This window comes from Aphelocoma coerulescens, chromosome 1, assembly GCF_041296385.1.
Source record: "Aphelocoma coerulescens isolate FSJ_1873_10779 chromosome 1, UR_Acoe_1.0, whole genome shotgun sequence".
Taxonomy (NCBI): Eukaryota; Metazoa; Chordata; class Aves; order Passeriformes; family Corvidae; genus Aphelocoma; species Aphelocoma coerulescens.
Window position 1 is genome coordinate 98941689 of NC_091013.1, and position 27171 is coordinate 98968859.

The 27171-nt window shown below is 42.2% G+C and overlaps 1 long non-coding RNA gene across 1 annotated transcript; it reads right to left on the reverse strand.

Annotated features, from left to right (window-relative positions):
* Positions 1–432: 432 nt before the first annotated feature.
* Positions 433–27151, reverse strand: LOC138119613 (uncharacterized). The gene is made up of 3 exons (XR_011155546.1): positions 26953–27151; positions 2232–2327; positions 433–1060 (listed from the first exon to the last, which is right to left on the reverse strand). It is a non-coding gene; the product is annotated as an uncharacterized lncRNA (long non-coding RNA).
* Between the last annotated feature and the right edge of the window lie 20 nt (positions 27152–27171).

The window sequence follows — 27171 nt, forward strand, 5'->3', positions numbered from 1 at the left end:
GCTTGAGCCTTGAGGAAGAGGAACATATCTCAGCAAGCCTTTCCTTCAGCAGGCTCTTGCAGTTGCCCATCAGGGTGTGATGTGAGCCTGGGCCTTTGAGAGATTTCCCCAGGTGGCAGGGCTTTTATCAAGCTCCATCTTTGTGACAAGGGACTTAGGGCTTTGCCCAGCTCCAAAAATTTTGGGCTTTCACCACAAAGATTTATTCTCCCCTTTGGGATAAAATAGCAATATATGTGGACAGCAGGCAGGCAGCTTGGATATAAACAAAATAGCAGTTTTCAGCTGAAGCTTTTTTCCTCCCTTTCATTTTTACACCAAAGACTCTGGACGGGAAAGAAAGAAAGTGAACAGAAAAAATCCACAGGGAGAGGAACATGTGTTGGGGGAGGAGAGTGAAAGGAAACAAATTAAAATGACAGATAGAAGTTGTGTGTAATAGTGCATTATTTATAAAGACAAGTTCAACTGAAAAACATTCCTGTCCAGGCAGGAAGAAAGGAAATAACTCTTTTTATTTTGCTACATTCATTAGTTGCTATCATCCCAATCCAAGTGCCACATGCATCATCTGCAAACCAACCGAGGATTGTGGCCACAGCCAACCGTGCTTTGCATGGAACATCTGTGGCTTGCAGGTCAAGATTACAAGAGAAAATGAAAACATTTTCAGAAGCCCCCCATGCACATTCAAAATCCTGTTACGGGAGCAGCCTTCAGAGCATAGAGCTTGTTACAAGAGCCTGCTCTAGGGAAGCTCAGCAAGAGCAAAATCATCATATTTAGCAGGACTCATTTTGGGACCTCTTCAGCGATCTTCCAGCGCTACTTTTCCAGGAGTGGAACAGAGGGGGAAAGTTGCCAGGTAATGCTGGGGATCTTCCAAAGAGTCAAGCCCCAAGTGTTGTATTTTGAGCAGAGATAGGAGAATTCCCCGAAGATATGGTCAGGCCAGGAAAAGGATACCTCCCTCGGAGCTGCATGAGCTGTCAGTTTAATAAAGCCGTGTTTTCAAGCTCCCAAGGACAGTTTTCACTCTCCAATATTCCTCTCTGAATTCCTGTAAGGTAATACAGAATTTAAAGCTACCCAATATTTTTCAGCAATCCAGATGGGTTACAGATGTCCTTTGTCTTCCAAATTTACACTCTTTACAAAAAGCACATGCATTAGCTTGGCCATGGAGTTGCTCTGTACACTTGCTATTGCTTATGGTTTCATTGTCTATGAACTTCTTGGTAATTTTCAAAATATTATTTTGCTGGAGATAGAATTAGACTGAAAAGATAGTTACTTACAGGATGACATTTTCTGGAGGTCACTGACTTTTCTTAGAAAGAAAGACTTTTAAGTATCTCCTCAAATCTGCCTGCCTTTTCAGAAATAATTGTCAGTATTGCAACAAAGTTAACAACTGTAAGAGTCCTAGCACACATGTTGTGCAGCTGTTTGCCTGTGTGTAAGGCAGCTGGTCAGTCCCTCCACTCTTGAGAGGACCTGCCAATAAACTCCACTCTCTATCACAGCACATTCTCATCTTTTTCCCATTTTAGCTAGAACCATTCTGCTATGGCTCCTGCCCGCTCCTTTCAAATCTCTTAGGATCTGGGATTCCTCCAAAAATGGATCATCTCCTAGAGACATCTGCCAGCTCTGTTCTGAGCCTTTTATGGAGACTGTCTAATGATCCCAGCTGGGTCTGACTGGGACTGGATGGATCCTGTAGAGCCAAAACCTTCTGGTATAGTATCTTGCCCAGAAGAGCTGACCTACAACATGATCTTGTTGCAAGCTTCCCATACCTACTCTTTAACAGCTATTTTACAGTTTGTCCTTTACATTTTCAAACGGTTCTTTTTATTTCTTAATCTTATTCATGATGCTTTGGGGTGAAAGAGAACCAACTTCTCAATCTCAGCCATTTTCGAGCCATCATTAATTTCTTTCCCATCCTCATTTACTAATAGACCTACTTTCTCCCTACTGTTACTTTTTGCTCTAATCTGTTTGCAAAAGCCTTTCTTATTCTGCTTTAACCCATCGATTTCATTCTGTTTCTCATCTGCCAAGCCCTCAGATGGCATGTTTTATCAGCTAGGAATTCATCTCATTTCTTTCTATTATGCAACATTATCTCGGCTGCCTCACTGAAACTGAAGCATAACAGATCTCCTGCACTCACTTTTATCATCTAAGTCTCTTATTCAGCAAGGTAATGCCACCAGGCTCACCTGAATTTTCTCACTGAGGTCAGGCACTGAAAGTTAGAAGGATAGTCTTAAGGCCCTTGTTCATCAGTGGGAGGTAAAAGCTCCCTTGATGCCATTCTGTGAAAAAAATATATATACATTGAGGGGATATATATTGATATATGTTGAGGATAGAGGAAAATGCTACAAATAGAGTTTTCTCTGTATTGCTAATCAAGAGATAGTGTGTCTGTCACCCACTTCCTTCCCCCTGCCTACAGAAGAAATAAAGAACCTGCCCAGAAGCCCTGCCAATCCTTTAAGGTCATCCATCCCAGAAGGGCAGAATAAACTACAGAGGACTGGCACAAGGGCTACTAGCAGATGTCAGCTCCAACCTTCTGGCATTTCTCCTTGTGACTGCTGCTCCCAAAACCCAACAAATGCTCCATGGCTCAAACGGGGCACCCTCTCAGGAGGCGCTAATCCACAAGATGCTCTCCATGGGTGGTAGGGAGAGAGGGGGTTGAGAGGGTGCATATGTCTTAAGCAGTCAATGGCATTGAAAAGTAGCCCTGCAGGAGGATTAATTATGTGATCTGAAGCAAAGAAAATTGAGAAAAAAGGGTTTGAAAATCTCTGCCACTCTCCTGTCTACCCCACTGCCTCACTTTCTCATTTGGAAACTCTCAGATGCCTCTCCCTCTCTGGATGTTTTGATAAGTCCTTTTCTTGTTTCTTTCCCGCCTCAAGCAAGTGTGATTTGATTTGGCTTCGCTTTCCTCCCCTCCCTGGTTTGAGGTGTGCACTGCTGGCTATCTGTTAAATTCCATCTCCCTTGCTTGTTCATTTTCTATACAATTCCTTTACACACCCTCCCTTCAGCCAAATGGATTTTTTTAATCTACCTTGTATTTTAAGTTGTCTTGATATTGTTAGCCTTTGGGCTTACGAGACTGTGTTTTTAATACTTTCCTATCCTCCCTCTGCCCCATCTCCAGCTCATATTAGAGGACAGCTTTGCATTCATTTCTATCAGCTCCATAATTGGTTTGCAGAAAGTTCTAGCATCCTTATTAGAGTTATGTCAGAACCAATACCATGGGCCTGATTCCCCAGCAATAGAAAGTGAAGAACTACCAGGGCAATGAGAATCATTTATCACCTGGCAAGGGCAGATTGAAGTCACTACAGCCAAAAAAACTCTTTGAAATTATGGGATTGGCCTCCCCTCTATGACAAACTGAACTAAAAGTCCAGACAGCTGAAATTCCTCCAGATCTGGGCAACATTAGACTGGGATACGAATTTGGATATGGCAACACCTCCAGAAGCTCTCACACGCCTGAAAAGTGGACTCTTGAGTTATACAGGCAGTGTTTTCAAGTACAATTCTACCATAACTTTCATCCCACCACAGATGCTGCTTCTCCCCAACCTTTCTTACCTCCAACTGTCCACCAACTCAGAAGCCCATCATTTACAGTATTACTTTTTTAATTTCTTGGGAAAAAGAAAAAATTCCTGGACACACAGTGTGTGAGCCTCTCTAATGAGATATTTCTTTGCCAGCAGTGGGGCATTTTTCCCCAATATGTTTTTCAGTAATAATAATAAAAAAGCCCTCATCCTTTGATTTTAAAATACCTGAAAGCTTTTCCATTATTTTTTAGTTTGATCTGGCTTCTCAGTTTTGAACTTTTTTTTTTAACGGTGTGTGACCACTTCATAAAACATCTCCTTATTTCTTTTTGCCACACTTCAGTACTAAAAGTTCATTGGTTTTTTGCAGGTGCAATTGTTATATTTGTGTCACAGTGGCCTGTTTCTTTGCCTCATTTAACTCCAACATATTCTAGCTGGGGTAAACCAGAGTATGTAATGCCATTTTCCCAAAAATAAGACTTTAGTTTCTCAATAAATCCAAACCAACCTCATTGTGGGGGTATATACAAAGACATTTACTTTGAACATCAACTGTGGAAATACATGTCAGGATCTACCAGGGCAGCTCAGTGCCTTTCATTTTTGATGCTTTCACACAGACATAAGTAGAGGTCAGCTTCTTCCTCCACGGCTATTTTTGGCTCTCAGGGTGCTAATGGAAATAAAAGCTCTATGTGCCTTGCTCTAGGTGAACCAATCTCACTGTGGCAATGCCTGGAGAGAAGTCAGTTAGATGGACGAATACCTCTCATCATTTTTATTCCTTCTCTTTTTTTCCTTGCCTTTTTCCAGACTACAACAGAAAAAAAAGACAAGGTTGTGTTGCCATACGTTCAAAGTCTTCTAACATTTTGACTCACTGCTTTGCTTCTGTTTGGAAACTTTTTGGTACAGAGACCATTCTGAATTAAAGCCCATAGCAATGTTTGAATCTTTGGTCCCTCAATAATTCAAAACCCAAGTTCTCTGGACATAGGAACTGACCCCATAACACACACCCTATTAAAAGAGGTCAGGTTAAAATTTAATATGTCCACCACGCCATGATAATTGCAGAATGTCAAAGAATTTTGAAAACACTTCCTAATGAATCCTCAGAGCAGGCAGTGAATCTTATCACCAACATTTGAACCATCCAATCACAATAAAAGCAGCAGTGACTTGAGCAGCTCACATAGTCAGATGGTGGAACAGGTAGAAGCATTCCAAGTCCTACCCAGTCCCAGATCAGTCCTCAGAGGAAGGGATAAACTGGGCTGTTTTTCCTATCCTGGTTATTTGAAAAGGTTAGAGGGAGCCCCAACTCACTGTTTCAGAGGATGATACATTTTTTTGCCCTATATCTACTGGAATCACAGTGACCCTCTGCTAATCATGCTCTAACTATGAGATCATGCTTACAGGAACACTTAAAAAGGAAACATGTTTCTAATGAGTATCTCATAAAAAAAAAAAATAAATAAAGCTTTCTTTTTATGGCCTAACTTTTATCTTAAAACATAGTGGGCCTGATTCACATGGGGAATGTCAGGTCAGAAGTTCTACACAAGGGAAAAAATTGCTTCAGAAAAAAATCTGAATTACCTTTTTGATCCGTCATTATACAACCTCATTTTCTTCTGCCCTAGTTTTTTTCTTCCCTCTGCTGTTGATCTTATCTTCCTTTATTGCTATTCCAGTCACATGCATTATCCTACCCGCTTTCTGTAATGCCAACTAAATCATCATTGTTTTCATGCATGAGATCTTCCTGCTTAGTCATTTCCTATATTTCTTGTGTTGAGACACTGAGGAAAGACTTTTGCCCATTTTATCTCATACCCTTTAACCTCACTTTCTTTTTTGGTTGCATTCCCTCTGTCTCAGTCCTAGTCAAACCTAGAGACAAAGTCAGACTATACCTCCTGCTCACCTTTGGGTGTTTCTGCATAGCAATTACTCTGCTTTGTGCCTGTCTGCTTAGTTCAGTCCCTAGGGACAACACAGTCCAGTCTCCCCTGCTGAGAAATCACCAGTGATCTCCTGCTCCCTCTCAATTCTCCTTGTAGATGGCTCTCCAACATCTCCTCTTCTGTCAGCACCCCAGTGTTCTCAGCAGCGATGGCAATAGGACTCTCACACCCTCTCCCCTTCTCTGGCAACAGCACCCCTCAGAAACAGAAAGCAGCATGCAGCCCTACAAGTAGAGTAACAGATTTATTTAGGCTGGAAAAGACTTTTCAAATCATTGAGTCCAAGCACAAGAACCTTCATGCTTTCTGCTCTTGGCCACTTTCCTCACCAAAACCTTTTCCCACTGGCCCCGCACTGTGCCTCTGGTTCTCTCATTTGCTTTATTATTCTGCATGGCTTCTCCCCACAGGGCTTGTCTTTAACAGGTTAGAACAACCAAGATTTTAAATTCTCCATTCCCCTGTTCCCTGTTGAGTCAGTAAAGAAGCTCAGAGGAGACTGGAGATGGCCTAAAAGGATAAAACTTGACACCAAACCCTCCAAAGGCTCTCCCAACTCTTTCCCCAATCACACTATAAGAACATTCCTGATCCAAGGATGCACTATGCTTGGCACTTTGCCTGTTTTTTGGCTGTTGCCCTCCAAAAATGTGATTATTCTCCCCACCATGAATATGACCTTCTGCTACACAGCCACTGCCATTTCTCGTGATTCCCTTGTGACAGTTTCAGGCCCTGCCTTGCAGTCACCCTCATTTTTCCACCACTTCCATCTACCCATCAGTTCCTCTACCCACAGTAAAAGGAATTGCATCTCCATGAAACTGGCAATTGGAATTTTTAATAGTTCCAAAATAATTTAGTCCATACTACAGGTAATTTTATTAACAGTCAATATTTTCTACCCTAAATGACAGATTTATTACAGCACATTATTTTTATTATTGAGTGTAATCATATCCCCATGCTACTGAAATCCCCTGGGCATCCACAGTGCTCTAGCAGTAATAAATAACCAATGCACACAGAGAAACTTGGCTAAGGTGAATTTAAGGTTGCAGGCACATAGCAGTGGTTTGAGTGCATATTGCTCCTCAAGAACATTGGAGTTAACAAGTTGTTTGCAGGCAAGAGCAAAAGCAATTCTCATTTCCCATTTTTGGTCCTATGTCCCATATAACCCAAAGTCATGGGGTTCTTCTCCTGCTATTCTCCTATGGACATACCTTACTTGTACTCTCTCCCTGTGTTTCCTTATAGCAGCTTGCATAAGTTAGGCCTAGTTGACAGTGACGCTGGCATATGAACTTTAGTTAACCTTATGGGATAAGGGAATAACTTCCATCTATGAGGAGGAAAGAACCCCTTGTCCAGATGAGCAGATTGATGGCATCAGCAAGTGTCAATAGACAGGTGTACACTTAGGGAATTTGTATGGACTAATTAAGCATTAGTTAATCTCTACCAAAATTATATCTGACAGCACCTGAAGACACCCATGGACAGAGCCCAGGGGGCCCCCCCACTCAGCACTGGGAATAAGCACAGCACAGATGGAGCTGCTACACCGACCCATCCACACTCTCTCCCGGGCTCTCCTGCGTCATCTCTGCCACTGAACAGAGAAGTTGTGTAACTCATAAAAATGCATATATCTGTGATTAAAATGTTCTGGTATCTAAGTCCATTTAGTCTCTGCAGTATCTGTTGGTCCTAAATGGCAGCAGTCCCTGCTCCCTGCATGTATACCTATGCAGCATCCCCATGGTTACCTGACCAAAGCCAGGACAAGAGGCAGCTCATGCTGTGTTTGCTCTCAGCTGTGCACATGCTCATCAGCCAGCTGACAGACCACACTGGGCAAGTTACACTTCAGCTCTCACCATCATCTTTCCTCCCAGTGAGGGCACTCATTTAACTCTGTTTCCCTAGCCCAGCCACTAATTTCCTTGGTACTTAAAAGAACTTCTTTCTTTTTTATTCTTTAAACACCTATCCTGTTAGGAAATGTGGCTGAAAGCAGCCAGCTGATACCAGAAAAGATCAGGACTGACAGGTTGACGTGCAGGCAGACAGAATGATTGCCTGTCTCATGCTTGTTTAAGAATCCAGGATATAGAAAACCACTGGAAATGTAAAAATTCTGATTCAGATGAACCACTCAAACTCAAACTGCATTCCTACAGAATACCATTTCACTATTTCCCCTTCATTGAAGACTTTTAAAGCAATGCATCAGAGGGCACAGAACTATTTGTTATCTACTCCAAATAACAACCATTCTGCTTTGTTACCACGTTAACCTTTGGTCCTTCCCAGGTAAAAACTTAAATCTCACAATCAGGGAAGATGAGGTTTATCCGTGGAGGCAGGCGAGTGCAGCGTGCAGGAGCACTCAGACAGCAGGGCACGAGGTGCAATTGTCAAACTTAACCCTGTAGGCTCCTAATAGAGCAGCAACATGACCTCAGCATCTGGCAAGGTCACAGCCTATGCTGCACAGGTAGAGATTGCCTTCAGCATGCTGCTTGTGTAAATGAGGATTTGTGCTCTATGTATGACTGCAAATAAAGCAGTAAAGCTCCTTGATAATGTTTGGAATACTCTGATTCTTTGTAGTCACAGGACGGACTAACACTACTTGCAGCTACATTCAGTCATGCTTGCCTTTTGCCAAGGCCTCTTCACACCGTGGAAAAGTGACAGGGAACTTAAATGTTTTTGCTAAGACACTCAGTCTTGTCTCTTCATTTTCCTAGCTCACTATTCGCACTGCTTTTTAAAACATTTACATGTTACATGCTCAAATCATCCACAGCCTGCTAAAGGAGCTGGGCTAGAGATGGCATGTCTACCAGTGTGAAGAAAACTATTTTTCCTGCCTTCAGCCTAGTAAAAGTCAAAGCCCTGATATTACCAACAAGAAGAAATTTCAAAGGAGGGGGGAAAAGAGGTTGTTTAACAGAAAAGAAAAAACAAAACATTTCCTTTGAAGCCAGACCTGGAGAAAAACACAGCAATTGTGTCAAGTGCTGTACATCTGGGGCTCAAGGCCACTGTTCTTCTCATTGGGTCATATCCTTGGCTGGCTTATCTCTGTAGTGATGCGTGATAGCTTGTGAGAGCACTCCTATCACCTTGCTTCCTCTGCAGGACACATCATGCTCTTCCAACATGCAGTGCATTATAAAGTAACATGGAAATAACCCAAATCCAGCACCTTTCCCTTTGCAAATCAGAACAAATACATTCTGAAACCCTGATTCTTCATGTGTTATTAGCCCCCCATGCTTTTATGAGGGGGACTAATGCAATTTTTAACTTATTTGTTAATAGACATTGGCTGGAATTTTTCAAATATTTAGTACTTTACAATATGTACTATGAGTTAAGCACTCCGTTAGTGGGATTTGGATGTCTAAGCAAAGAGGGTCCTTTAAAGAGCTAAGGCATAAAGAGCTTTAAGATCCTCGAATGAAAGAATCTATAAGTAGTACAAAGAATCATTGGCTACACAGGCAGAAATTGTCATTATCATCTTATTTTGTGATAGCAAAACCCCGTATAACAATTCAACACATTAGGCATTAACAGAGATAAAATACTCCCTTAAATAGGAAGCCTCCTTTAGTACAACTCTGAAAACTGCTGAGCTGATGGAGAAATTCCTATCTTCTTAATGCTTTCTGTATTAGATATTTGGCCCACTGGTTTATTATTCCTCAGAGTGGAATAGGAGAAAAGGTTCCTCAATAATGGGAGGCTCAGCTTTGTGTAACATTGGCGCTCAAAAGCACTGCACAATCAAGCAGAATGCAGCCCATATTGAAGGGGCTGGATTTGGCTTTGGAGCAGTCTAGGGCAAACATCTCCCTCTCAGCCCTCTGGTATCTCCTGCAAGCTTAGCACAGTCCATGAAGCCAACAAAGAGGTGGGAGGAAAAGAAAGAAGTGTTACAAGGCAGAAAGCAAGCGGAGGACATTTGAATTTCATAAGACAGGTTAACCCCGCAGGGCTGAGAGAAGCAAAAACAACTTATTCTGAATAAACATGATATGGAAATTGCAGAGATAGAATTGAGCATGAATTTATCTATGAAGTTATAGCACAAGTTGGTGCAAGATGTCATCAGGAAAACCTTGCGAGAAGTGAAGGCAAGAGAAGTGATCTTGCCAGCCACATCCATCTGAACCCTGGACTCCTTAATCCCACAAGCCATAGTTTGGTAGGAGAGGTGATGGGATAGTGATGCCCATAATCCAGAGGCAGCTCCCACTATAGCCCCTTCACTCAGCCACCAGGCTGAAACACATCCTCAAGGAGCGCATTCCAGGCTCTGTGTTTGCCATCCCCTGGATCATGGCCAGGCATTGCCAGTGGGAATGCCAGCTGACACATTCTGAAACCATGGTGGGGAAATGTTAACAGCTGAGCAGCAGGGACTGCTATGGGCCAGGGCTTGACTCTGCACTCCAGCCTTCACTCACTGGTTAGCAGGGGTGCAGCAAGTCAGCCAGCCTAGGGACTTCAGTCCCTGTCAAGGACAGAAAAGGTGGTGAGGAATAACACACACAATATGGAAGCAGACATACTCCATTATGAAGCCTCATGCCCTTGTCCCAGGCTGTTCTCCTTAATATGACGGATGGTCCCAGGCAAAAGAGAGTCAATTTGCACCCATTCTGAGCATGCAAATGTATTTGACAGACGAGCTCCAAAGAGACTAGTTGATGTGATTTAAGATGCTACCTCTCCCCAGCTGTCTACCCTGTTCCTCTGCCAGAAGTTACTTCCCCAACAGCAGGGAAAGCAGAAGAAACATGTGTCTGCACCTTGAATGCTCTAGCTAAGGCTGGTGTATTAGCATAAACTGCCAATGAAGGGTGGGTTTGTGCTAATATATCAGATGAGAGCTGCAACCAGTGGAGCACAGGCACATGTCTCATTCTGCCAACTCTCCAGTCATCTCCAACAAGGGAGCAGAAAGGACAGCTGAGAGTACTAAAGTCGTGTGCTGGGTACAGCTAGTCTCATATACACACACACACACACACACACATATATATATATGTATATGTGCCCAGTACTCTGATGAGGACACTGTTTTCCAGTCCATTTTTCCAAAGCCTGGTGATTTGCAGACCCAATAATGCACAGCCTGGACCAGACTATCAAGCAAGACAAGCAATCAACACTAAGAAGTGCATAAAAGGGCACAGCTACAAGCCTGGATAGGGCAGGGAGGGAAGGGTGACTACAGCTTCCTCCTCCTCTTAAACCACCTGGGAGAGTGACAGCTTGTACCTTGGCTCAGCATCATCAAGAAGGTTGACAAGTCATCACCCAACAAAAACTTCTTTAGATAGAATCATGGAACCACAAGCTAACAAGTTACTGGAAAAATTCCAGCGGTACGAAAATAGGCAGAAAAATTTGGTCATCTCATTCTAACATTCATTTCTGCTATCAGTGTCAGTGATGCACATTTATGCTAAACATTTCTTTATCTCATACAGCATAGGACTTGCTTTTTACATGAAAATCATTTGTGCTTTGGAAAATCCTGTAATGTGATGATTTGCTTAGCTTTCTGTTGTATGCTCTCACTTTATTGTTTGTTTTGTGCTTGTATCTCTTGCTTATGATCTCTCTGTATGCTGAAAATCCAGTACAAATATTTAGTAAACAATAAGAAGCTTATTGCTGCTTTCAAGCAGAAAACTTGCCTCTGCCTCGCAGAACATCTATTTTGGCTTGTTTTTAATTTTTTAAACAATGCATGAATGTATATCTGTAGATCAGATCTTTCCTTGCTTAGATTCTACAGTAGTGGGTGCTTTATAAAAGTCAGTAGAGATGGAATCAGCTGTAATTCATTTACAGCAAACTCATCTTTGATCAGAAGATATAGCAATTGTTCTTTTTCACGCATGACAGGCACAAACCTCCTTTTTCAGTACATTATTTTGAAAGCTTAATTTTACTTTTTTTTAAGCTAAAGAACCTCTGGACAACCTTCTGTTTTGACATTTCTAGAACACTTGAAGCAGCCCTGAATTGAAGACCACAAAGAGATTCATGACATGGATAAGGCAACTAGCACATTCCCTCTAAACTGCTGTTCTAGGCATAGACTTAATGAGTAATATGCAGGATGGAGTCCTAGACCTCTCCCTTCTTGGGGTGAATTTATCCCAGTCAGAGTCTGTGTAGGTAATTTACTCACCTCCTGACTTTTCCTTACAATTTCAGATAAAGCCCAAATGCTTTTGAACTGCCACATTGACAAGTTTCTCCCTGTGAAATCTCAGGCTAGTTTATTTTGTTGTTGTTGTTTGCTTGGTTTTTTTCTTTTTTTTTTTGTACTAACCTGATTTTGAGTGCCCAGCTAGCTACCAGAGGCTACAATGACTTCACTGATTATGGTATCTAAATTCAAGAGGCTGATGTGAATCTCAAACTGTCTAGGATACACAGCTGTCAGACCCAGGATCCATCTACAGCCAAGGGAAAGAAACAGTTGTCCTAGAAGAAAAAATCAGAGCACTGAGGCATATGACACTTCCACAGACAGACTTTGGTAGCCCTGGAAAAGACTTAGTCCATTTGTTGATCCACCACCCATCATCCTTTTTAAAATTAGTTCCTATAACATCAGGCACATTTCTTACTTTTAAGGGGTTTAGCAGTTGGCCTGAATGTAGCTATCATGTACCTCAGCCAGTGCAGCCAGAAACGGAAATATCTAAAACAGCAGGAAAGTGTTGATGCTTGTTGTAGCTCTGGAGCAGGTATTGAGGCGCCAACAGATGAAATTAAGAAGCCTCAACAGGCAGAGAATAGCTGCTTCCTGCCTCTCTCCAGCTTTAAGGATACTCATTGTAACCAATTTAATCCTTTTTCGCTTCGGTGATCACTGAAGGATGGGAGACCCTCCCTAATTGAGCCTTTCCTGGGAAGAATTCTGATGTTCCTGTATTTAACTCAGATTTGTGAGAAATCTGCTGTTACACAAAGCAAAATGGGGGGTTTTTGAATGACAGAAGCACCATGGCATCACCAGTTTGGATTAGAAGCAGAGGACTTTGAGGCCACCCTGGGGGTTTTCAGGCAGAACAACTGAGAAGCTAGAGCTATAAATTTAATCACTGTATATTGATGTGGTGATGTTGGGTGTATTGATGTATTTTATTGCTAAGCAGTGCATTCTCCCCATGTTTTTTCCCCCTTGAGCAGATTAACTGTATATTCCAAAATACTGTCCAACAGAAACATGAGTGGCATACTATTTTCACTTTGCTTGCCTCCTACAAAAAAGAACAGCTATGAATGTCAGCTGAAGCTGATTTCTCCTGCACAATGGCCTATCATTTTTGTAAAAATAAATAAGTGGCAATCATTCATTTTTTTTCATGGATATAAACACTTTGGGTCAAACTCAAAGTGACTGAAATGATATTGCATTTTACCTCTGGTTGATAAGTAGTTGTAATTTACAGGCCAATAGAACTGGGTAGATAGAAAAGCAACTACCAAGTAGAATTAAGATAAAGAACCTCCCACTCTCACTTTGTCTTACACCTTTCACTGAGCTGCCTTTGCTCCTGCATCATTTATTCCCTGACTGCACGTTCCTGTAAGTTACACTAAGTTGCTGCCAGGTAACATAGAACATCATTTATATCACCTCTGAGCACTGCCCAATTGCAGAGAGAGCTGCTGGAATCATTGGTTCAGTCCCAAACACACAATCAAAGCAACTTCTGCAGTGAGAGCAGGCACAAGATTAAGTCTTTACACAAAGCTGCAGAAACTGAAAGCAGAATTGCTGGGTAAAGTGCCACCCACATACAGCTCTCCCTTAGTGACAAAGGCTGATTGTCATAAAAAAGGCTCTAGACATCTAATGGTATCTCGTACCCTTATTCTCTGCAAAGGCATCTTAGGCTTCCCAGGGTTATCTCCAGCTGATATGATCCTTCAGCTTGGTGCACTGTTGTGCAGTTGTTACAACAGGGCCCTGGAACAATAAAGCCTGTATCAATGAGATGCACTGTTTTCCAGTCTAGGGAGAACTTGGTTAGTACCCAGTCAAGCATTTCTGCAATGCTCTTCTGCACATCACAGAGGAGCCCTGAAGGATTAGGCCATGGTAGGTTTGAGTAGCAAGGACTTTCCACAATGCATGGTGCATTCCAGTTGTTTGGATCTTGCCCCTCCTCACAGTCTGTATTTAAGAGGGATTTGGGGCAAGTCATTTCCCATTTTTATCCCTGTGCTGGTCCCCATAGCATGGCAGTACTTCAGACCCCCACGAAGCACTTTTAGGCCATGTCAGTACCAGCCAGGACTTGGAGTCATGCACATAATTGCCACATTGCAATTGATATTGATTATATGTATCCCTTGGAATCAATACTGGGCTTTTTCTACTGAAAATTAGCATTCTTCTGAATATGACAAACAATGGAAAAAGCTCTCGAGAGTGGATGCATATCTCCAAAAACCCAGCTTTGCAATGGCAGCAATATGTTAGCATATGTAAGACCCATTTCAGTTTATGAATTCTGGAAGGATAAGATTAAACCATCTTGCATTAATATCTGCTGCAACAGCTTTCCCATCCCTCCTATTGGAGATTGGGAAGATTGTAATTTGTGAAAATCCCATTAAAAATACAGATCTCTCCATTCACATGGGTGCAGAGTATTAATAACTTTTTCACTGAAAGCCTGGAGACCATGTGTATTCTTATTCACTATATCCTTCACCTTAACAGACCTCAGTCTAGGGACAAATCTTCAGGACTTACAATGCACAAATGGCAGAACAACATTAAGAGCTATATCCAGAGTTTGCTTAATACTTCCAATTTTTCAGATTTTCAAACTGTGGTCTGCAAACCCATGGAGCCTGGCTCTATTTCTGTATCTGATGTGCACTGTAAGGATCGAGACATGGGAATTTCCTAAAGGTGAATGGATATCTTTCAAAACGATAAGGGATCAGCAAATTAAGAGGTGGGGAAAATATGTACATAAAAAGCATTGAGGTCAAGTGCATCCATGATGAGAGTGGAGAGGAAAAGATGGTCTGAACACTCTCTCTCCATGTGACGCCAGGCACTCCCATACACAAGGTATTGCTATCAGCAAGGGCTAAGACCCCATCAGCCTCCTCCTTTCCCTTTCTTCCTGTAAATCCACAACTGATTAAAAACATTAATTAACTGTCAAACCCTCCTCTGCTCTCCATCAATTAAATCTGGTTTATGTCCATTTTATCTATCCATCCAGATGCTTTAATTAGTCTCCATGATTGCAATTCATCAGCACTTCCACAGAGTAAAGCACATCAGTAGTCTTCTCCCTCTCTCTCTGCAAAATTTACCCAACACCTCACCTAATGGGGCTCTGAGCTCAACTCATGTTTTGGGCTCCACTACAATGCAAAAAACAATAATTAGTACAAGGGAGCTGTCTTTCCATTCCCAGCTAAAAAGTTAATATTGTGTCTTCACAATACACAATATAATTATTTAGTAGTGCTTCCTGATTCCCTAATGTAGTGATATGCACATTGTCTTCTGTTTGTAAATTTTTAGCAGGTTTATAAATACAGCATAGCAACCTCATGATCTCTCTGAACCAAAAAAAAAAAAAAAAAGGTTTAAAATTAATAATAAATGATAAAACTTGGGGAAAAAATGAATCGGGCTTCATTAAATGATAAAATCCATCAGGAGCCAGGGGCAAGGACAGGGGCAGGGACTCAGTTAATTTGTGAGAGTAACGTAATTTTGAATTGGTGAAAAGATATAACAGTGGAAATACGTAATGCAGTTTAATCTTGACGGTCACTCCAAGGAGAAAAGGCCAAGTAGCTATCTGACCTTGTCCAGGAGACAGAGAATATATTCTGTCATCTTGGCAAAACTCAAATACTAATGGGATCTGGAGCTGTAATGACTAACAAATCAAAGAGTTCAACTAGCCAAGCTGTGATCATTCCTGCTGCAAGAGAAGACCTCCACGCAGGCCTCCCAGCTGTAAAGAAATTTGGGCAGCCAGTCCAGGAAAACCCTTGCCATTCCCTACTTTACTTTGTGCTCTGCACCAGAAGCAGCCATATCCCAGCTTCAAGCTTAAGATTAATTCCACAGCAGTAAGACCTTTTTACCATAAAAGCTCTGCTGGTAACCTCACCTCTCCCCCACGTCTCCATGATGATGCTTTAGAGCAGCCCTAACCTGCTCATCAACATTATGCTGTCAGAGTGGGACACTGGGCCATTAAACCTTAGTGTGGTCTCCCTTCCTTGCACAGACACTTGAATTTCAGACAGTATCAGTGGGGAGGGGACCTCACCTTCCTCTACAACCATGTGCAAGCAAATAAAACCAAATTCAAGACATGAGGACACGCTAGAAAATATCTGTGGAAAGACACCCAAACCCAAGAGAATGATCCCAGAGGAAGATGAATTAAACAAATCTCCTCAGTAGACTTCCATGGCCAATACACTGCCACTGTAAAAAGCTGCCTCATTTCCAGTGTAATTTTTTTAAATTTCATTATGCAGCTTTTAGCATTTCTTAGGACTTTGTCCCCTAAAGTAGAAGGTGTCACATTTTGAGACAGTAGAATGACATTAAAAAGTAAGAATAGGTGTCATATTAAAGAAAAAATTAAAATAGCCTCATTTTGATCTGGTAAGTATGATATTGGAATGCTAAATCCTCTCCTTTTGTAATGTGTTTAGTATTCCTCTTCTCAAGGGAGCAGGAGCTTTATATTCCTTAGCTGAAATTTTAAAAACAGTATAGTCTTCTATCAGAAAAGGAGATCTGACATAACTGAGCTGTGCAGTGTCTGCATGAATATAATGGCTGTATAAAGAGTCACTCAGTGTTATCAAAACACTTTTTAGTGTAAATACATATTTCACAAAGTATTTCAGATACCTCTAAAATATTTATGTTGCAATTAAACTAAAAATACTGAATGTGTCTTTCACAAATTAAGCCAGTAACCCAACTGGGGCTTTCATCCCAGTTTGACAACATAAAATTTTGAAATGTCACAACCGCCTTCAGGACAAAATTTCCATTTCTGTTGCCATCTGTCATGACATCCCTCAAAAACTGGAGACCAGACTCTGATCTCTCCAGGCCAGGAGTTTTCAATTGCTACTTCCTACCTGCTGTTTCCACTTTCATGTGGGAATGGAGAGCTCACTCAAGACCACTACACATCAAAGACTTATTTAGCAGGCAGAGGGGAAAAAAAACCCACAAAACAACAAAACTCTGTTCAGCTGGAGTGTTCAAACCACACATCTTATGTGGGCTGCAGCCAGGGAGTAAAAAGTTACTAAGAGCAACAACTCATCCATTGCTGTAATTGTCATCTCTGATGTCCTGACACAGACACATGAATAATCATACCCCAGCTATCAGTTTTGCCAAGAAGTTAGCTGTGACAACAAAGGGGGATCTTCTGGTGATGAGCAGCTGAGATCACTGACCTTCATTCAGACTGGCTGTTGCTTTCATCTAACCCTGCTGTTGAAAGTCTAGGCTGACACTCGGTCTAGAGTCTGTAAAAAATGCAAGCAAATTCAGGTTGCTCTCAATATGCATTGAGCTCTTTATACAAAGCAAGGCTTTCCAACAGTGGAAGAGTTGTACTCGAAAACCCACAAAATAGTAATTACATCAAAATATAGCCAAGTAAAACTGCCTTACAAACATCTATCACATCTGAATACAACCCAGATATCTTCCTGCCAGAATTTTCACATTCTGATTTTGGTCCCTTAGAGGTCCATGAGATATATTTACAGTTCCCATAAAAATAAAGAAGAGAGACTGTTATGTTAATTCACCATTCAGGGGTCCTCGATCTCAGGAAAATTTGCAGGGATTTGCAAACCTAAAAGAGATTGAAAACCACTGTTGCCTATCAACTCCCCAAGAATCTATATGGTGCTCATAATAAATACTTTCATATATTATTTGCATACTCTGCAGCTGTTTGCATGCTGTGATCATGTAGAATAACAATGCCTTGAACTGTAAAACACTGGTCTTATTTATACACAATGCCATACTTGGTATTTTATGTTTATCTGTTCTCATAAGCCACCATTATATATTGCATTGGTGGGAAACTATCAAAACAGCTCTGAAAACAGCAAACTCTCAATCACAGGTCAATTTTTCTGCCAATTCATTTTCACGTTTATCTGGGGAGAGAATCTTGGCTTTGGTTGTGTCAGAACAAATTTCCTCACTGACTTGAGTGGTCCCAGAATTTCAGTCAATGTGCTATAGTATTTTTATTGCATCCCAGGCAAAGTAACTCCTAGCCTTTACTTTTGGAAACTATTTAATAGCTCAATGAGCTTCACCATAAGGGTTTCCTTATTTGTATTTCTTCCCGTCACTGCTAGCTCTGCCCAACACACATTAACTAAATCCTTCTCCACTTGGTGTTTACACACTTCAAATATTCATAGAGGGCTCCCTTTTCCCACATTCCCATCACTGCCAGGTGCATTAACTTTCATTTTTGCCAAGTTGACTCTTCACTTGTTTTTGTACCAAGCCTCTAATCTCTCTAGGTATCTTTGTATTACTACTATTTAATTTCTGTTAAGTACTGACAGCATGCCAGGTGCCTTCCATTTGCCAGATGCTGCACAGAGTGGAAAGGCACAGTTCTACTGTGGACCATGCAGCCTAAAAGACAAAGCAAAGATGGGACAAAGTGTCCTCACAGCTCAGAGCATATGGTTAGGCTCAGAACATGGGTACAGCTGTGAAACTAGATTGAGGTATAAATCCAGGCCATGTCCCTTCCACAGTCTTGGTAAAAAAAAAAAAAAAAAAAAAAAAAAAGAAAAAGAGTGGGTTTCCCCAACATCACTGGATGGAAAGCTGGAAAGGTTGTGCTAATAATGTGAAAATTTTGAGGAAAAGAGGTGACATAGGCTGACACGATGCATTTAGGAAGCAGGACAGGATAGAAACCAAAAAGCACTGAAGGTCATTGCTGCCAAACCAGTGTCTGTCTTCAAGGAACATCACTCCAGCAAAGGGAGTGCTGTAATGCATGAGGGAAGTACCCTAGATCCCTTCCTCAGGAGTGAAGGCATTGAAATAAAAGGCTGGAACCACCAACACCAAACCCAGAGACAGTGAAGGGGTGATCAAGCAGCCAGTCAGCCTGAAAACATACGCAGAAAAAAGCAAATAAAAGAGCAGCCTCAGAGAATCACAGATGAGACTGGGGAAGCAGATGCAGTCCCAAATCTGCCAACAGTGGGGATAGCAGCTTTACTGGCCTGCCCTGCACCCTGCTTACAGCTCTACCTGTCTTGCTGACATCCATACAAGAGATATGAATGTGCTACTTATTCTTCTAGCTATAGCTGTAGCACACTTTGGAGGAGGGGACATCATTTTTCTCACACTGATCTCCAGAGATCTATGGTCTACCCTTCTCATTCCTCAAATCTCAGAAAATCAGATGAAATTATACAACAAGACTCTTCTTTCAAGGCCATGAACATTTAAAAAAAGGGTCCCTAGCTCTTTAACCATGAGGCAAGAAAGTACACTAAAGGAAACTGGAAATTTCCCTACTGAGAACAGACTAGAGGCTCTCCCAGCCTGCTTTCCACAGTCTGAGGAATAAGGGATAAATGAAGGGAAAGCCAAGGACCAACTGCACTTCCTCTCAATGTGGTCAAATTCTGGCAAGGGCTCCTGAAAGTATCAAAGATTTTACCTGTCACCGGGAAATGACCTGCATTGTTTCCAGCACACAGAGACCCACAGAAGTAACACACAATTTTTACAGCAGTTCTCACGGCTGCTCCTTCGGCCACCTGGTCTTGTCCCCTGGACCTCTGCCCCAAAACAGTGTCAAATCTTTCCCCCAGCTTTAGTGATGAGATCTAGCTGGCAAGCCAGCACTGCTTGTAAGTACCCTTCCCCACATGCACCCTCTCCAAACAAGCAAGCTTCCCAAAAATGCTTCAGGCTCCTCAGTTCTCTGATTATCGACTAAATCTCAAGTCTTGCTCCCCCATTCCCAGTGGGAGAGTACTGAGCACATACCATGATCTTCTACCCTCCTGCTTCAACCTGCAAGGGATGAGACAGAGACAGTGCAAAGCACATCCCATCAGAGGAGCAAGAGAGACATGAAACACTAAAGTTATATTTATTCAAGCCTTTAAGAAGTTCTTGAGCTTCTAAAAGCCACCTTAAGCCTTTCTCATACATACAGACACCAAAGTACTAGATCTCAAGAAAATGGAATAACACATATAGTGCTGCACAGGTGGGTAAAAGAGTTAGGACTTGAGTCCAGAGCAGAAACATCCCCCACTGTATGAAAGCCAGAATAGCCACTGCTATTCTATTTCTCACAGAAACAGCTCTTTTTGCAGAGAGCAACCCCCTCCTTTCAGACATCCCTATTCTTTCCCTCCCAGAAACCTACAGGCAAGGAGATAAACTGTTTGTAAATAGCGGTTTCACACCAATTAGCTCCATGTTCTGCAAACAGCATCGCAGACTCAGTGTGGTGTTTCCAAGGGCTTGTTATTTCAGAGTACTGCATATATATTTCCATATAATTGATCTGTTCTGCTTTAAAGAGGCCATCAGGAAGATATGTGGGCAATTTATTGTAGAGGTAAGAGAAGGAGAGGCAAAGGGAGTTAACCTCAGATTAGCTGAGTTTACACAAGAGTGTTTTACACTGTGGGCTCTTGGAATGAGACCAGAGCCCACTCTCTGGCCTCTTCAGAACCCTGTTTGTCCCCAGAAGGCAGGTGCAGCAGGAAAAAGTCAGAGGGGTCAACTTCACAGCCATGACAGGGCCAAGAAAAACACAGAAAAAACTCTGGCCCCTAGCACGGCTGCCACCATCTGGGCACAGGTTTCTGGTGCTGGATGACTAAAGGGCTAAAAACTTTACCACCTGGATATGGCCTAAATTAGGTACCATATGGCTATCTCAACTTTGGCACACCTGACCAGCAAGAAAGATGGCAAATTCTGGTGGTAAATATTCAGAGTACTGTAGTATCTCAACGCACCGAGGTCCATGACCTCAGAAATCTCTATGCCCTTATGTTCCCATATCATGCCAGGAACAGAAGAGGCAAGCCACAGAGCTATCATAATTTTTAATCCAAATGCAGACTATAAAAGCAACCAGGGCTGCTCTGACCCACTGCAGAGCACAGGTCATAGTGTCCACCGATAGTTTCTGCATCACACTCAAAACTTCTCTTCACACCATGCAGCTCATGGAGAAGGCTGGCAGGGTTGGACTCAAGACTTGAGTGCTGATGAAATCCCCTGCTTCTGACAGATCTCTTCCTATAGCTCATTACTCTGCTGTGCCTTATTTCCATTCCCAGTTTGTCTAGCTTCCATCTCCTGTTCTCAGTTCCTTCACATGTTTGAGCACTAAAGAGCTGTCTCAGACAAATTCTCTTTCCCTGTTGGCTTTATTCCATAATCAAGATCCTTCACTTTGATAAGCTAAATACATAGAAATGTCAATGCCTTTTCTGCAGATGAGAATATTCCCAGCCCCAAAATTTTCTTGTAGTTGACCTCACCATTTTTAGCTTTTGATCTGTGGACCCCAAAACTGAAAGAAGACCTGGAATAAGTACACTAATAAACATCTCTTTAATCCATTTTGCTGAGGGCTCTGCAGCAAGGCTCAATATACCAAGTTCCGTGCTGCCAAGCCAGCCAGGAAACATATGCAAGCATCACACCTTGAAATGGGGTGAGAGACTGAAAACCAGATAAGAAATAGAGTTATCCAAAGAATGTGGGAAATATATCTGGGATCTTGGTGAGGACCACATGATTGGCTTGTAGTCATGGTCCAGACAGGGTTTTCCATTTGAAGGGTTTTACAAGAGTTCTCCTGATGTGATCCAGCTCCTTACAACCAGTACCACCACTTCACAAGGGGACTACTGCACTGAGAGTACCAGGACCAAATTTTTCAAACATGGCTATCCTTCCACTGAGATGAAACATCTCTCAAAACAAAAGACACTGGGCAAATCTTCCACCTGATTCCTACTCATGAAGTCCCTGAACAATATCCCAAATTCTCATATTCAGCCCATTAGCACCAGATCCCCAAAGTCATTTACCAAATCAGTCTAGCACAGGAGACAGCTCTCCCAGCCAATGCCTGTCCCACAGCCTCTATTTTGTATATTAACCCTGTGAAATCAGGCAGCACATCTTGCTTACACACTGCTCCACAGAACCAGCCTCATCCTGCCCTTAGTTACCAGGCAACATCTGTTATGTGTAAGCTTTACAAGTAATAATTTTATCATCTCTTCCCCACAGACACATATGTTTTGTTATTGCAGCGAGTAAACTTTAGTATTTTGTTTTGGAGGATGGGGAGAAGGTCTGTTACTTTTAGAATAAAAGAGCAGCTTGATGAACAGACCTTATAGCAAGGTACTGAAAACATATGAGGGCGACAGGAAAGAAGACAAACCTGTCAGTGAATGAAGAAGTTGAAAGAAGCGATCACTGAGGACAGATCAAGGGGAGAAAATGTAAAAGCAACCCAAATTGGAAACATAAGCAGGAGCCATGAGATGTAGGGCCCTGAGAACAGAAGCTGATTTTGACACACAGCACAATGAAGAGGCCCTGAAGTGACTTAAGGAGGCAACTGTACAATTAAGACATCTCTAGGCACCCTCTCAAAGATGTCATGACTTGTAGCCAGGGTGAGGTAGCAGAATGGCAAAGCAATACTTCAGGGGCTACCAGCTTGCTGATTCTCCCCCACACTAGTATCCAGAGCTTCTACATTATGCTGAAAAACTTCAAAAGCAAGAAAACATAGGCAGATATGTCATTTTTTTTTCCTACCCTTTTAAAGTTATTCTGCTGTTGTCTGCTGGTGAAAAGTTCTGTGGGAAGATCAGTCAGATAATGCAGAAGAAATACATCCATTGGATAGAGGCTATTTAAATATTTGATGGCTAATATATTAAATGTTAATTGAATACTACAATGATTTTCTCCCCTGGACAGCACACAATTAACATTTAATTTGTTATAAAATATTTAAAGTTATGAAATATCCGAGGGCAACTGAAATGTCTCTTCCACCAAATAGTCTTGGGACAATGTGTTGAGGGGACAAGAGGGCAGGTTAGCATTTCAAATTCTTCCAGTGATCTGTACAAGAGACGTGAGAAAAGGTTCCAGAGCTGTCACAGTTCAAGGACATAGTTAGAGGACATGAGGGGACACACAGAGATATCTGATCCTGTCCTGTCCAGGTTAAGCAAGGTCAGGAGTCCTCATGGCTGTAAGGAACCTACCTTGGTGTGGTAACTACCTATTCCTCAGAGAAAAAGAAATTCTGGGCACTTAGACCAAACTTATATTTTCATGTTGTTTCAGAGATGTCAGTGAGGGATTGCACTCTTCACTGCTCTGCATTCATTTGCTCCAAGGCATATTGACAAGAATAGGATTCAGATGTTACAGAGATTCTACTTTGGCTGTGCTCAATGCTTCACTGAGTATCAAGGATGGTAATCAGCTTGGGATGTTAGAATTAAGAGAGCTGTTTAGGACCTGAACACAAATCTATCTCATTGGCCATAGCAGAGTTGAACATTCAAGCATTTCAGAAACTTACCTTACTGTAGTGCCTGGTTTGGCAAGAGGGGTAGGAAAGCTTTGCTAAGACTTCAGTGTGGAAAGGGATCTTTTAATTAGTTCAACAGTGAATCCTTCAGGAAGTTTGAGCAAGGAAAGCTCAGGCTCAATAGTCTTGATATTTTTTGGAGAAAAACTCAAAGACAAGAAAAAAACCATTAAAGTTCTACTCTGTATCATTCAGGAGACAAAAGAAATCCATATACGAGCAAACCAAACAGCTTTTGCAGGTACCCCTAATTAAAGAAGCAACTTTAATTGCTAAGAAATCCTGAATAAGCCCAGCAGTACAGAAGGCTCACCTACTTAACTTCATGTTGCTTAGCCTTGATTTACCTCAGCTTTAAAGGGAATACATGCTTTGTAAAGCTCACTTCTTAATGAAGCTCCTTTTAAATTCCTAACTTTTCTGGTCTCAGACCTTTCATTGACCATTTTCTAAAGATCTACTAAAAAACCTCTAAGCCTTAGGCTTGTAATGATGGATTATTTCTACCTAGAAGACTTCCAGCTTCCAGAAACTCCTCTCATTTACTACTTAAAGGTTTGACTAATACGGGGGAAAAAAACACATTCAGGTCATGACTATGTAGGAATGGTACAGGGGAAAAACATCCTGGTCTTTATCAGACAGAGGTCTGTGGCCTTTGTGCTACACACTGGCTCACTCCCTCCTTCACGGTCCTTTGATAAGAAATATTTTGTCAATCAGCTGCTGTGATGCATCACCATCACCTCGTGCACAGGGATACAGAAAAATTGCATCTGACAAACTGCAAAACTACTCTGTAGGAGCTGAGTGACAGCTGGCACCAAGGATTCCTCTGGGCTAAAGATGCTGGATAGACACCGGCTATAAGACAGAGGGGAAGTCTTCCTCTTTTTGAACTCTTTCTGCCTCTGTGTGGCAGAGAAAAGAGGGATTTAAGGGCACATACATAATGAAGGCAGGGGTGCTTGTACACTCAGAGTAGTAATTCTCACATAGTAATCGTGGAGGATATAGTATTGCACATCTGGGATCATGTCATGATAGACTGCTGCAAGGGATCAGCCTGGCAGCCTGCTTGGTGCCACCAACACAGGAGCTGCACACACAAACAACTCCAGGAAACTGAAGAGGAGCCCAGATGAACAGATTTATCCAAGTCAGTGCTGAACCACTGATTCCAAGAGACTCCAGATTTCACACACTTGATGGCTCAGTGTGTTGAAAACCAGCATTTTGGTCTGACCTCTTGGATAAAGTAGCACTTTTTTCAGTTTGTCCTCCCTCCTAGCACATGGTAGGCCTTGGAGGACTTTTTTTGGATTTTTCTCCCTCTTAGTATTTCAGCCATGTCAAATTATGTCCAAACAGAAGAGGTCAGTGAGAGACAACAAAGGTTTTGTGAGGAATCTTTGCATAAAAATTAGATTTTGCCTGTGCAGAATGATTCTGCCCCTTTCTGTCACAAAAACTGTCAAATAAACTTTTTAACCATGAAAAGACAAGCAAGAGAAGATGATAGAAATACTAAAGTACAGAACTGATATGCTTTTTAGAGCTGGGCAGAGCAACTTCTGAACAGTTCAGTGAGGAAGAAGTGGCTTTAGCACGAGTGATGGCCATGAGCAGACATAGGTGTGGAGAATATAGGACCCAAGCTCGTGAAGTTGCTTTGTTCACACTGTTTGCCAACCAGATCTTTGGTCACACCTTGGGCTTCTTTCTTCCACCATATCACATTGCCCCTTCTTGTTTCACTCTGTTCCCAGACACAAATGGATTTGCCCAACACCTGTTCTCCTGGTGTGGTGGCTGCCACTTACCTGTCCAGTGGATGTAGCCTTGTGGCAGCTTCCCGTGGCACCACAGTATATCAGTGTCATACCTAACTACCATTCTCTGAGGAGCGAGACCCTTAACGAGCTGCACTGAAACCACAGCTGCATACTAATTAGGAAGCCGCCTTGGAGGATATTAATTAGGGGTGACACTTTCAGGGCAAGTTCTACTATTCTTCTTCGTATCCCATTCGAGACGTGGCTGGGAAGTTGTGAGTACAATACAAATAGAGACAAGATGGGGCACTTATGGGGACAGCTTGCTGCTGCAACAGAAGATGAGAGTGGAAAGGCTACTGTAATACTCCTCCTTAGGACTTGCTACTGTCTCAAGGAAAATTCTAGAAAGCCCCTAAGCATATTTTACTCTACCATTCTTCTAATCTAGAGAGGAAAGATGTGGGTTTTTTGTCTCCCTAGAGACAATGCTTCTGCTCCCTTCATTTACACTCCTCTAGTCTCTAGTACAGTCATACAAGTCCAGCGGCCTTGACAAATGGCTGGAGCACATGCAAGGGGATCAAGAACTCAGTTCTTTGTCCTGGCTCTGACAGTGACTAAATACTGAATACTTGTTCCTTGAGTTCTCAGTTCCGTTTATCATCCTTAGTCTCGTGCAGCGCCTTCCCCACACAGCTCTGAGCACTTTTTAGCTTCATAGGCCCCCCACTCCCTTCTACGGCACCACCCAGCACCCACAGCAACCCTGAGGAGCCAGAAGAAAAGCAGGTTTGCAACTTGCACCAGAACCTGGAGACAGGTTTCACAGCACTTTGCAAATTGCCAGATTTTATTGTTGAGACTGGAGGTGGAAAATGAGCAGCAGGAGTGAGAACTCCACAGCAAGGAAGATCCTGTTTAGAAGCACACGTCACTTGTTTCTTTGCTGCACAACTTCATATACTGAGTTTGTGTACAATTCACACATCTGTCAACACATCACTGTACAAATAATTTCACCTCCTACTAAACTGCTGCCAGCTCACTACATTCTCAGTGCAACCCCACCATTAGTTTCTGGTGTTTCACAAAAGGAGGAAACAAAGAAAACAAGTGCTAGACTGGATCATGTGTGAAGGCCACGCAGGGGCCTGACTCTCTCTGTGATGTGCACAAGAAGCTGCACAGGAGCATGTGCCATCCTGCCAGTTAACAACCCAGCAACAGGGGACGTTTCTTCCTTAAAACAGGCACTTATCAGGGAGCAGACACCCTCAAGCACGAAGATTTGCACCCCTTCTGCACTTTTCACCTGTCTAGTGTAAATATGTATACTCTCACTGGCTATTTTAACACCCCTTCACCTCCTGAATTTTGTCGAGCTTCCAACCCTAAAGTTATCAAATGGCAGTGGGTTCCACAGGATTTTGATACATATGTGCTTCATTTCAGCTTCTTTCTTTGAGAGGTCAGATGCTAGCTCCTGATTTGTAAGGCAGACTTGTTCAAGCTATTGGCACTAGAAACATCAGAAACAAGTGAATAAAGAAGAAAGCCTGACATTTCTTTTCCACGTGGGAAAAAGTGGAAATCTGTCATTTCCTTTTAGTGATCACTTTTTCTGAATTCCCTCATTTCCATAAGAGAAGCAATAACGCATATAATTGGTTTGGTTTGTTTTTTGGGTTTTTTTTGGTAGGGGAGAAGTCAGTAGCTGCTGAGGAAGTCAACAAAACACTCTACTTTTCCCACCCTTTCCACCTGAGGCTGAGGTTATCCACGTAAAAGCAGGAGGCAACAAAAACACAACTACTCCCCAAGTGAAGATGGGCAAAAAACTGGAGATACCCACAGTGTCTTCTCAAATCAGAGGCACAGCCCCATGGTATCCAAACAGGGCCAGGGCAGGTTCTGTTGACAGTGCAGTGAGGAACAGAAATGAAGCAAGCCAGGTCTTGGGCTCATACAATTCCAGTCAGTTGAGGCAGGTAGAGATAAGACTACCTGCAACACAGCTCAAGCCAGGACTGAGAGGCTGGGTTGGAGCCTAAAAGCAGTGATGGAGGGTGCT